The 12,500-nt window shown below is 44.2% G+C and overlaps 1 pseudogene; it reads left to right on the top strand.

Moving 5' to 3' along the window:
• Positions 1-11,284: 11,284 nt before the first annotated feature.
• The window catches only part of LOC147439982 (chlorophyll a-b binding protein, chloroplastic-like), a 2,205-nt pseudogene continuing 989 nt past the window's right edge, over positions 11,285-12,500 (top strand).

Below are 12,500 nucleotides of genomic sequence, written 5' to 3'. Positions count from 1 at the left end.
TTTGTTGCACTTTGCAGGGTGTCATTATGTGACTCTCCCTCTCTCAAGACTGCAGTCAAAGCTAGAGGGATCATATTGTCCGGGCTACACAGCAAGCAAGCAGACATATCTAGCACCATGCCTGATCTATGGAGACACTCTTAACAATTAATGTTGAGGGGAAAAAATGTCGCATTCAAATGCAAGGGAGCTATGTATGGATTTGTTGTAGCTGTGGGGCAAGCTTGTCCAAGATTTTCTGTCCGCTCCTCGACATGTAGGTGGGAACCAAGTCAATGGAGTGCTTCAGAAGGCAAAGGAGCTAGAGGCAACTGGCCAGGCATGAGCGCGAAGTTACACGGGAGCTTGTGGACTGGGAGGGAGCGTGGAGGCAGCAAAGAGATTAATATACACATTACCTTCATGGAGTATATTTGCTGCCGACTTTGGGGAGGCTCAACATCACAATGGCCGACTCAATCGTTTCTGCCAAACTCCATATGAATGCCATTAAGCTCTGCGTCCCAGCCTCCCAACATGAACTTGGTGCGGCTCTCCCATACTACCGACTCTGCTCGCCAATATATAGCTGATGTGCTAGTGCGAGAGGGGGGGGGGGGGGGTTGTCTTTGAAAGCCCTCATTGTAAGACTAGGGGAACGAGTGCCTTGGATTCCACCTCCCAACCTCCCACTATATAGCAAGCTCCTAGCCCTTTGCCCTAGTTGGACTCCCTTTCCACACTGGCTAGCCCGGCCTTGCCCTTGTCTAGTCCGGCCTTTCCCTTGTCCTGACATTACTCCCCCCTTAAAGAAGAGTTTTCATCCTCGAAAACAAAAGTGGGAAACTTCTTCTTAAGAACACTAATGTTTTCTCAAGTGGCACCTTCCTCGGGTCGATCTTTCCACTTGATTAAGGCTTGTTGATGTACATGATGATGCGTACGTAAATCATGATAGCCAAGAATTTGTTCAAGTTCATGCGGTAAGGTAGGAGGTTCAACGAAATCAACCAAAATCTATTGACCAATGACATTGTCGTCCCCATGTAACCGCTTACGTAAACGGCTTACATGAAACACCGGATGAATACGAGAATGTGTAGGTAGCAATAATTTGTAGGCACGATCACCTACTCGCTTGAGTATTTTGAAAGGCCCACAATATCGTGGAAATAATTTAGGTGTTGGCCCAGTTTTCATACTTTCTGAATGTTCTAGCACACGTAAAAATACTTCCTCCCCTTCCTCAAAGATAACTTGCCAGCGTACTTCTTATACCAATCCTACTCTTGTCGGACATTCTGACGAGCGAGTTTCAACATATCCATGTGGTCTTGGAGAAAATCCTTAACCAGCTGTTGGAGTTTTTTGGTTGCCAACCATACCGTAACAGATGACCTGTTGAAAACCATACATGAGCATGAAAGGATTAAATCCAGTTGTGACATGCTTAACACTATTGTAGGCAAACTCGAGAATAGGTAAATATTCTTCTCACTTTGTCTGTTTCTTGCTAATGTATGCGCGTAGCATATCCTCTAGCACTTGGTTAACTCATTCAGTCTGACCATCTGTTTCTGGATGATCGGTTGTAGTGAGGTTTAGTTGTGTGCCCAATCTTTTGAACACAACCCTCCAAAAATGACTGTTAAACTTGGCATCATGATCACTGACAATGTTACTTGGCAAACCATACAACTTGTATAGGTTGTCCACAAATAACTTGGCTAGTTCTAGAGTCTTAATCATTGATTTGGTTGGAATAAACTTACATAGTTTAGTCAACCGTTCTACGACCACCCATACCGAGTCATGACCTCGTACAGTGGTTGGTAAACCCACAATAAAATCCATAGAGATACTTTCCCATTCACCATTGGGAATCTCCAACGGATGTAAGAGTCCTCCTGATTTCAGGCGCTCTGCTTTGTTAACTTGACTTTTTTGGCAATGCAAGATAATCTTGAACAAAGCCATGTAAAACTGGCCAGTAAAGCTGTCGTCGTACGAGAGCATAAGTCTTTCTAATACCCGGGTGCCCTACACTTGGACTATCATGACATTCATAAAGAATTTGGTGTCGAATGTCGGTGTCCATCGGTACACAAACTCTCCCTTATGAGTAGGTACCCATTGTCGATGGTGAAATGCTTCCATCGCTGTAGTTCATCACTCGACAGAGGAGAACTATGTGTGGAGGTTAACGCTACACTACCATCATTGGAGTGAGAAGGATCCCTCATTTGTACATGGATCCACACTTTGGAATGTGAGTCATCATAATGCTCATATTTGCCCTTTAGACAATCCAAAAATTCACTACGAAGTTCTGTGAACAAGAGAGAATTGATCTCCGACTAAGAGCGTCAGCCACCACATTGTATCGTCCTTTACGATACCGGAGCTTGGCGTCATATTCCGGAAGAATCTCAACCCACTTGGCTTTCCGACCCTTCAAATCAGTTTGTTGTGTAAACCATTTGATGCATTCATGGTCAAACACAATCTCAAACTGAGCACCATACAAATAATCTCGCCATGTTTTTAAGGCAGACACTATTGCATAAAGTTCACGTTCATAAGCAGAGTAGTTTTGACGTGCTGCATCAAGCTTCTTGCTTTCAAATGCAATTGGCAACCCGTCTTGTAACATGACTGCTCCAATAGCACGGTCACTAACATCTGTTTCCAAAATGAATGGTTTCAAAGGATCTACAATAGCTAGTATTGGAGTTGTAGCTAATGCATCCTTGAGCGTATCAAAACTATGCTGCTGAGCGGGTCCCCACTGAAAAGCTTTGTCTTTTCCTTTCAATTGGTCCGTCATGGGAACAACAATATTAGTATAGTTTTTAACGAATCGTCGATAAAAACCTTCAAATCCTAAAAAAATATGTAACTCTTCCAGATTTTTAGGAGAAGGCCACTGTCAAATTGTATCCACTTTGGATTGATCCATATGTAGGCCCATAGTAGCTGAAACAACATGCCCAAGATAGTGAATTTCTTCTTTTAAAAAATCACACTTAGATTCCTTAGCATATAATTTATTTGTTCGTAACAATTCGAACACGTGCCTCAGATGTTATAAGTGTTCTTCTTCAGAAGCACTGTATACTAGAATGTCATCGAGAAAAACCATAACAAATTTGCCCAAGTACGGCTTCAAGACATTATCCATAAGTGTCATGAATGTTGCGGGCCAGCGCATTGGTTAACCCAAAAGGCATAACCAAAAACTCGTAGTGTCCAAACCTTATTCGGAATGCAGTTTTGGGTATATCAGCAAGTCGAATACGTACTTGGTGATGTCTTGACCGCAAGTCTATTTTTGTAAAAATATAAGCATGAGTAAGTTTGTCGAACAACTCATCCACACGTGGCAATGGGTACTTGTTCTTAATAGTAACCGCATTTAAGCCACGGTAGTCTACGCACATGCACATAGTGCCGTCTTTTTTCTTTACTAATAGGATAGGAGAAGCCCATGGTGAAGAACTGGGTTGGATAAACCCTCTTCTAAGGTAGTCAACAAGGTGACGTTCCACCTCAGCAGCTTCAGAGTAAATCATGCGGTAGGGTGGTTTATTGACAGGTTTACTGCCTGCAACCACATCGATGCTATGTTGCACCGATCGGGTCAGCGATAATCCTGGTGGCAAATCATTACGAAAAACATCGTGAAATTCCTGTAATAATTTTTTAACTCACTAGCAACTTTTTGGGAAGTAGCCATTGGTGGAAGAGATGGGAGAGAAGCATGCGACGTTGAGGAATGTTCAACAAATTCAATGTTCGAGAGAAAATGAGACAATGAGTAACACAATAAAACTTGATCTATTTCATTATCAGAAACGAGCTGTATAAGCTCAACTGTAAATATCAATGGTGAAGAAGATACATCCTTCTCTCCTAACAACAACACATGTGCGCCATGGGATTTGAACATCAAGCTGTTGTACTCATAGCTACGCTTCAGTGATGGTCCTAGGCTATGCAACCATTCCCTACCAAGGACCACGTCTGCCCTCTCCATGTTCATGACCTGAAAATCCAAGGATATGGAGTAGCCTTGTACTTCCAATGGGACGGCTCGGACTTGAGTATCCCAGATTTTGACATCATGTCCGTTCATCATTGCTACCTTGTAGCAGTGGGTACTCGGAGTTTGAGGCAATTTGAGTTTTTTCACCAATCCATAATTGATAAAATTGTGAGTAGCACCATCATCTACCAAGATGCGCACCTTGTGCCTTTGCAGATATCCGTGCATACGTACTAACTCATGTGGTCCGAAGTTCTGTTGCCACATGGAAGCTGTGAGACAGCATTCATGCACCACCTCGGTGTGTGTTACTTCCACTGTAGAGAATCGTGAGGATGACTCAAAGAGGCAACAATTGCACCGTGTGCACTGCTTTCTCCTTGCCATGAGCAGCAGATTTTCCCTTGGGACAATCCTTTTTGCCATGACCGCTTCCCAAGCATTGGAAACATAATTTTTCTTTCTTAGCTTTATCAAAGTCCTTAGGAGAGAGAGGATCTCTGGAGCCCTTGAGTTTTTTAGATGCTTTAGAATTGGCTACTATAAATTTCATTTTATTGTGCCTGTATTGTGTGTTTGTATTACCATGTGTATTAGCAAGCACGTGATTATGATGTGATTTCTTTTCATCTGGATCATCGTGAATATGTGCTTTCACTATGGCTTCCTCAAGTGTTTTAGGGTGTTGAGTCTTGACGTGCTTCTTAAGCTCTGGCGTTAGACCACGTATAAACCCACTTACTTGTTGAAAGGTGTCTAGTCCTTCCAACTTCAGGATAACATCCCGATAGTGAGATACATATTCAAGTAATGATGGGTATTGGAACATGGAACACGTGTCCCAAGCCATCCAATTCCAATCTGCCTCATTTGTAGGCAAAAATTCTTTGCGAAACATAGTCTCAAAGGCTTCCCAAATCTGTGGTATGATATTCTTCTCCTTGAGAGACATCCACCATTTATAAGCCTTGCCTTCCATAGTTAAGCTTGTTTGCAGTTCTCTGACTGTGTCCGGAGTACGCCGTAAGGCGTGAATTCCATCTCACTTGCTGAGAAAGATATTCACTGCATCCTTATTACAATCTCGGTCTTCGCCCTTAAAAGTCGATGGTTTGGTGTTTTTCAACAACTCATCCACCTCTTTTGCAGTGAGAGTGTGCAAAGCATCGGCAGATGGACCTTGTCCATGATCAGAAGGGCCTTGCCCCTATGTAGCAACGTGCTCATGCATGTGCATGCTAGCACGACCCTTGGAATGCTGTTTCATTAATTATATCACTAACGTGGATAATTTAATGACGTTTTCATTTAAAGATGCAAAAGTTCCTTCCATGACTGATATCTGTATCTGAAGTGCACAAAAGTCTTGAATATCAAGCAGTTCATAAGCGTCGTCACCCGTCGTAGCATCGCGGGCACTCGTCGTGAGAGCATCTGTCCGTGAGCCATCACGGACAAGATCAGGTGTATCATGCTCAAAATCAAAAGTCATATTGATATTTGAATTCATTGCGACACAGTCCAGTGGAAGGAATAGTAAGAAAAATACCTGATGTCGAGAAGATGTCCTGTAGATGTAGGATGCACCGCAACTAGTAATTATCGATAAAGAATCCCGTAGACACCGGAATTAGCCTTGCTTGTGCTCCAAGCTTGAAGCGATCGGCAATTTCATTGGTTCTCCAAGTTGCTTGAAGCGTCCGACAATATTGTTGGTAGTCCGAGCTTTATGAAACCGTAAATTTACCCGTTGAAGAGCACCAAGTTGATTTGACGCAGTCGGCAAAAAATTTCAAAGCCTCTATTTGCAATTCTGCACCATCATGACGTTACCACGAGCGTACAAGGCCTGGGAAACAATCCCGCCCGTTCACGAGCCAAGGGGGAGAGCCCTGCTGTGAGTACCCACCCTTACTTTTAAAAAAAATTAGTTTGGCCACTAACCCTAAGGGTTTGGGCACCCCCAATGTGGAGAAAAGCTCGGCTCTTAGGGTTAGTGGCCCCCAATGTGGAGAAAAGCTCGGTTGAAGCTCTATCACGACGGGGACGAGCAGGGGAGAGCCGAAACTAGCCCGGCATTGCTCGGCGGGGCCCGACCTTGTGTTGGGTTCGCCTCAGCAAGCCAAGGCGACCCTAGATGGCTTAGACACGACCCGTTTCAGCGTGGTTGAGCTCTGCGTGTCCTCGCCAAGGTCGCCTATACATGCGCGTGAGGATCCTCGCCAAGGTCGCCTGCACATGCAAAAAGCAAAGCTCTCCACGCCTATTTTTTACTCCCTAAAAGTAGCTGGCCCTTGATACTAATGTAAAGACTAGGGGAACTAGTGCCTTGGAGTCCACCCCCCAACCTCCCACTATATAGAAAGCTCCTAACCCTTTGCCCTAATTGGACTCACTTTCCACACTGCCTAGCCCGGCCTTGCCCTTGTCCTGACATTCATCCACTACACAATATAGGCATGGGTTTTGAAATCACCGATGGCAAAGGAGTCATTTCCTTGAAAAGAAGCAAGTAATTGAATGGCAAGGCGTGTGAAGCTGAGAGCAATGAGGAGACCATAGTGCATTGGGATGAAAACCGGTAGCGAGCTATAAACTTTTAAAAAAAGTGGAGGTCCTTACCGCGGCAACACTTACATCTCTCTCTCTCTCTCTCTCTCTCTCTCTCTCTCTCTCTCTCTCTCTCTGCTGAGAGAACACTCGTCGGACTCCTTAGAGGATGACATGTGGCAAGGGGAGGTGTCAGAATCCCTTCCCCATTATAATAGTGTAGATAGATAGATGAATGCAAAACTCGCTTTAAGTAGTAGAGTTTTAAGCTATCTCAATTATTTCAAAATTGCTTGCGAGAGGAAATCGATGCACGACATTATACTACAAACCACAACTCCAAGTATCTTACAAAGCCACAAAAAAGTATCTACAAAGACAAAGCCTTATAGCAGCAGTATTCTCCAAAACTTTCTCTTGAATCAATACTTAAGCTGGATTCACAAATAAATAATCACAAATATTTCTCGATAACTTTGTGTTGCATGAATGAATAAAAGAAAACTAAGAGACTCAAATTGAAAACACTTTAGAGTAAAAATATCAAGTAACCTGAGGATGCAATATGCCAGTTGACCAGGCTAGCACAAAGAAAAGCGATAGATTATGTTGCTATACGACTTCCATAACCAAAGACACTCCTTCTCATTAATTACATCAACAATTCCTTCTGGCCTCTGCAACATTTTGACTTCATCGAACAGTTTGATTCAAGATGACCCCTAACTTGGAATTCATTGGCCGGTACACTTCACAATTGAAACCATCTGATGGGCTAAAAAATAAACAATTCCTCCTCGCCTATGAAATTTTTTGAATCCATTGAACAGTTTGACTCAAATTCCTCCTAACTTGGAATTCATTGGCCGGTACGCTTCATAATTGAAACCATTTGATCAGAAAATAGTATAGAGCAAAGGGCAAAAAAGGAAAATAGGGCTAGCCTCGCCTTGGGCCTCCAATTAAGATTGCAGGCAACAACTCCACGTTTGCTTCCTTATAGTGTGCTCGGACCGCGGATGAGTTTGCACACAATAGAGGCGAGTAGCTTCTCTTACCGGAGGCCATGTCCGGTTGTAACGCCACTTGCAGCCTAGGAGTTGCGACACCCAGCATAGACTACCAGATGTCGGGCAAGGGTTATGGGGGTGGATGGGTTTGCACAGTAAAGACAAGCAGCTTCTCTAACCACAGGCCACGACGTCGGGTTGTAACTCGAGTTGTAATGCCCCTTGCAACATAGGAGTCGTGACCCTGCCACTCCTAGCTCGTTGTTAATGCATTGGAGAAATAGAGCCAGAGATGGCCGCAGTAGAAGAAGCTAGAGATGTAGTGCATTCATGGGGCCACCCTGCACTGGTCAGATGTTGGCGGGCCAAGTGCTGCAGCCTGCATAGGTCGAATAACGACTGGGTGGTGAGCGAGAGGGTGGATGCCACTAGATGAACGGACTAGATACCGGGTCATGATGGCGGAGGGAGTCTATGCTAGAGGAGCTTAGGGAGCATCGATCCATCAGGTTGGGAATCATGTAGCCATGGCGAGCGCTGGATAGCACTAAGGAGTGAGGATACATCATAGGAGCGGGAGCAGCTATCGAGAGGGAAGAACATTAAAACCCACAGAGAAAGAGACACTGAGAGAAGATGCACCATGTTGCCATGGCGAGCGCTGAATAGCACTGAGGAGTGAGGATGTACATCATAGGAGCAGGAGCAGCTGTACAGAGGGAAGAGCATTAAAACTCACAGAGAAAGAGACATCGAGAGAAGATGCGGTGCATTCAAACCGTTTGAGATATTCAGGCTATGGAACAGAGAGCGTCAATGAGGCAGGTGGAGCTTTTGCCACATGGCCAATAGGGGCGGCATCTCTCTCTTTCTCTCTCTAGGCTCTCCTCCAAGCTCCCGCCGCTCGGACTCCCACACCGTCCCACTGCTTGGACTCTCGCATTGTATCGCCGGATCAAGGAAATTGTGCCACGTGGGGGAAGGGGTTGCCGGAATCCCTTCCCCTTTGATTATAGTATAGATATAGATAAATTATACAAGATTTTTGAGAAGCTCTTCTACCTCATGGAAACTACAACCTCGATCTAAAGAAGGTTCCATCAAAAGTATTGAGAAGGTTCTTTTAGACATGTACCTCCATGGTGGCAATTTTGTGATTGACACAAATCCAAAGAGGTCTAGTAGTGGGAAAAATGTTTCCAAGAAGCCATCGATTGGTGCAATAAAGTCTAGGCGAAGTCTTGGGTTTCATGCAAAGTTAGGTAGAATAAACCTTTTTTCCCCCACCAAACTCACAATACTGAGTTTGGTGAGTAGTGAGTACTTGAATCAAGGTATTACCACAAATACAAGTAAGGGGAAATGAGGGAATGTTAAATTGTCTTACCTTTGTGAATTGCATGTGTAAACTTGAAGTAGTATACGAAAACTCATAGATTGTTTTCATGTCTAAAAAGTGATCAGTGGTTGTGCTACAGGACCAACTCGTATTCCCTCGCATCTAGAAGAGACTAAGGGATATACAACCCCTCCAAGTTGCGCAACAAGTGACTACCAAGAGGGTTTCCTCACCTTGTGGGTCAAAGATCAAAGAGAGCCAGTGACAAAGAAAAGTAAATCCATGATGAGATGTGTCTTTAATCATGTTGTGCTTAGTAATGTTCTTGTGGACATGCATGCCCAAGTTTCATGCTCTTTGCCAAGTGCAAAGTGTACTTGAGAAACTCTATTATTACAATGTTTTCTGTTAGAATGTTTGTTTGTGTAATGAATGCTTAAAATACAGAAGGCTAACAAGATATTGAGTGTTTGAATTGATGCAATGTGAGGCCCTTTTACCTAGTCTAAGGACTTGTGTGTGCAACTTCAAAGCTTGCGTTGTGATTGAATCAGTTGATAAAGAAAGTAGATCCTTGATGATATTTCGATTGTTGGTGTTGGATTGCATTGTGTTGGGTACTACTTTGTCAACATGTATGAAGCCAAGTGTTAGGTCTTTGCCCCCCCCCCCCCTCTTAGCCAATGTAATGATGGTTGCTGGAAGATGTCATGGCTCGACACGAGCACGACTAGTATCTGTAATTCTTTTGGACTTAAGGCTAGCTAGTATAGGATAAGCGCAAACACATCAAATATTATATCATATTAGGCCTACTCTCTAGAGACCATAAATTTTAGAATTTGTAATCAAGAGTCAATCCTAGCACAAGAAGTTTTAGACGGCTTCCCTTTTGGGAAGGAGGTCCTCTTTCCCCAGTTTTTCCCATAGTGTTCAACATCATAAGCTTTTGTAGGCTCGGCATCGTGCACCTAGCTAGGTGTGCGGTGCATGCCCACAGAACCTCATGATGTTGTCGTAATTCACAATGTGGGAAGCTATTGAACGCTTCCTGTGTAAATTCTTCATCTTAGCAGAAGGGATCTAAGGTGCACCTAACACGAACATAGAGAAATATCATAATAAAAAAACACAAGCTTCAAGGTATACTTATACCCTCCTGTTCAACTCACATGTAAAATAGTTGATTTTATAGAAGAATCTCTTTACTCTTTTCATAAAAATGTCATTTCATGGACAATTTAGAGATGGAATTTTTGGTCTTTGTGAGGGATGATGAGGCTACAGAACTTTGTGGATTGCCATAGGTCTTGTGAGCCAAGGGACAAAGATGGTATAAAGCCTTGCAAGATGAAAAAAGATCCGTGTGGAAGGATGTAAAAGAAGCTTTCCTTGCATATTTTTGAGGAGGATATTCAGAAAAGAACTTTGGAGGGAGCTTTCGAGACCCTATCAAGAAAATTGGAAAGATTATGCAAGGTAGGTATGAGATGAATTTTGCGATTCTTCGAGAAAGACATGTCGGTACTTTCCTTAGGGGCCAACAGGGGTCCAAGAAAACACACTCCTTGTTAGCCTAACCTAACCTAACCTTTTACGTACAACTTAACCTAACATGATCCCTATTTGAAGTATTAAAGGGAAGCACAAGCGGTTTTTAGTGGATTTAATCTAAAATACAAAATCTTGGAGGGAATCTTTCCACCTCTACTAGAGATGGTAATGACTAAGTTTCCTACTATTTTTAATTAATCAATAAGGGACAAATATTACAAGCTAAGGTTCCAAAACTAAGCTATTTGCAACTACAACCATCAAATGTTCAACCCATGAATAATTCAACCACTCAACGACCATAAATGGCTACTGTAAATACCACCATTGCAGAGCCTCAAATGGAGATACTCCATAGGTGACTAATCAATTAAAGAACCTCTCTATCAATTTGGTTCAAGGAGCAAGAGTTCAACAACCACAAGCTGCGGACAAGGGGGGAAGTTTGAGCTCCATGGAGACAAGCTAGGGAACAAATTTGCTACAATTGTGGAAAAGAAGTACACGGGATGTATTTTTGCCCCTACCCTTGAAAGTATCCATCATTCTCAAGCGGTCAAGCCATTCTCAACCCCAAACCATTCTCAAGAGCTCACAAGAAGATTTAAACATTTTCTGATGTAGGAAAACGGAGTCTTTTTCAGTGTTTTTTGTACAATACATAACAACATGAGCTTTTGCTCGAGAGGCACCGCATACCTAGCTAGGTACAATTGGGGTCACGGAACCCCCCGCCCCCCCCCCCCCCCCCCCCCCCCCCGGCTCGGCGATCTCTTGCCCCCAATCGTGCCCAGCTAGGTATGCAAGTGCCTCCCTCACAGAAGCTAATGATGTTGAGGTAAGTCGCAATGTGGGAATTATTGTGAGAATATGTCCAAAACTTCTTGTGGAATAAGAAGCGGTCAAGCCATTCTCAACGTCAAACCAAGAGTAAGAAGCGGTCAAGCCATTCTCAACGTCAAACCAAGAGTAAGAAGCGGTCAAGCAATTCTCAACATCAAACTACGATTAGGGACTACCAGGGTCACAGCCTTAGGAGTTGATCAAAGATGTGATCATGAAAGGACCCAAAATCACATGGCCACAACTTCTTCATCTTTATCCCAAAATGCAAAGATCAAAAAAGGTAAAAGCAAAAATGTAGGTCTTATAAAAAAGGTGAAGACATTAAAAATTTCTTGCTTGTGATTGAAGACAGTGTCGAAAGTTTATGGGGATGGAGTGTCTCTGATATGGCAACTATGGCAGCTGCAGCGCTTTCTTCAAGCACCCTTGTCGGGCAGGCTGTGTTGAAGCCCCAGAGTGAGCTGAGCTCCAAGGTGGGCAACGTGGGCGAGGCCCGCGTGTCCATGAGGAAAACAGTGTCAAAGAGCTCCAACAGCCCCTAGTATGGCCCCAACCGCGTGAACTACCTTGGCCCTTTCTCCGGCGAGGCCCCCAGCTACCTCAAGGGAGAATTCCCCGTCGACTACGGCTGGGACACCGCTGGCCTGTCTGCCAACCTTGAGACGTTTGTCAAGAACCGGGAGTTGGAGGTGATTCACGCACGGTGGGCATGTTGGGAGCCCTGAGCTGCGTGACCCCCGAGCTTCTGACCAAGAATGGTGTGAGTTTGGCGAGGCTGTGTGGTTCAAGGCCGGCTCGCAGATCTTTGATGAGGGCGGGCTTGACTACCTGGGGAACCCCGGCCTCGTCCATGCTTAGAGCATTCCGGCCATCTGGGCATGCCAGGTAATTCTCATGGGCGCCGTTGAGGGATACAGAGTGGCCGGTGGGCCCCTGGGCGAGGTGGAGGATCTCATCTACCCTGGTGGCTCCTTCGACCCCTTGGGGCCTGGCAGACGACCCGGAGGCCTTCAAATGTGACGTAGGCTAGTAATGTTTCAATTAGTTGTGTTGGTGTTGGTGTTGGTGTTGGTGTTGGTAAAGGCTTTAAGGTTATTGTGTGTGGAATAGAAATAGAACTAGTTTGCCTTGATTGTTTTACTGTGGAAATGGTGTGAATCAAAGAAAAGGAGCATTG

The sequence above is a fragment of the Adiantum capillus-veneris genome, chromosome 16, assembly GCF_014529385.1.
Source record: "Adiantum capillus-veneris isolate H3 chromosome 16, ASM1452938v2, whole genome shotgun sequence".
In the NCBI taxonomy this organism is placed as follows: domain Eukaryota; kingdom Viridiplantae; phylum Streptophyta; class Polypodiopsida; order Polypodiales; family Pteridaceae; genus Adiantum; species Adiantum capillus-veneris.
The sequence above is the reverse complement of the archived record's forward strand: the minus strand, read 5'-3'. Positions and strand labels throughout refer to the sequence as shown.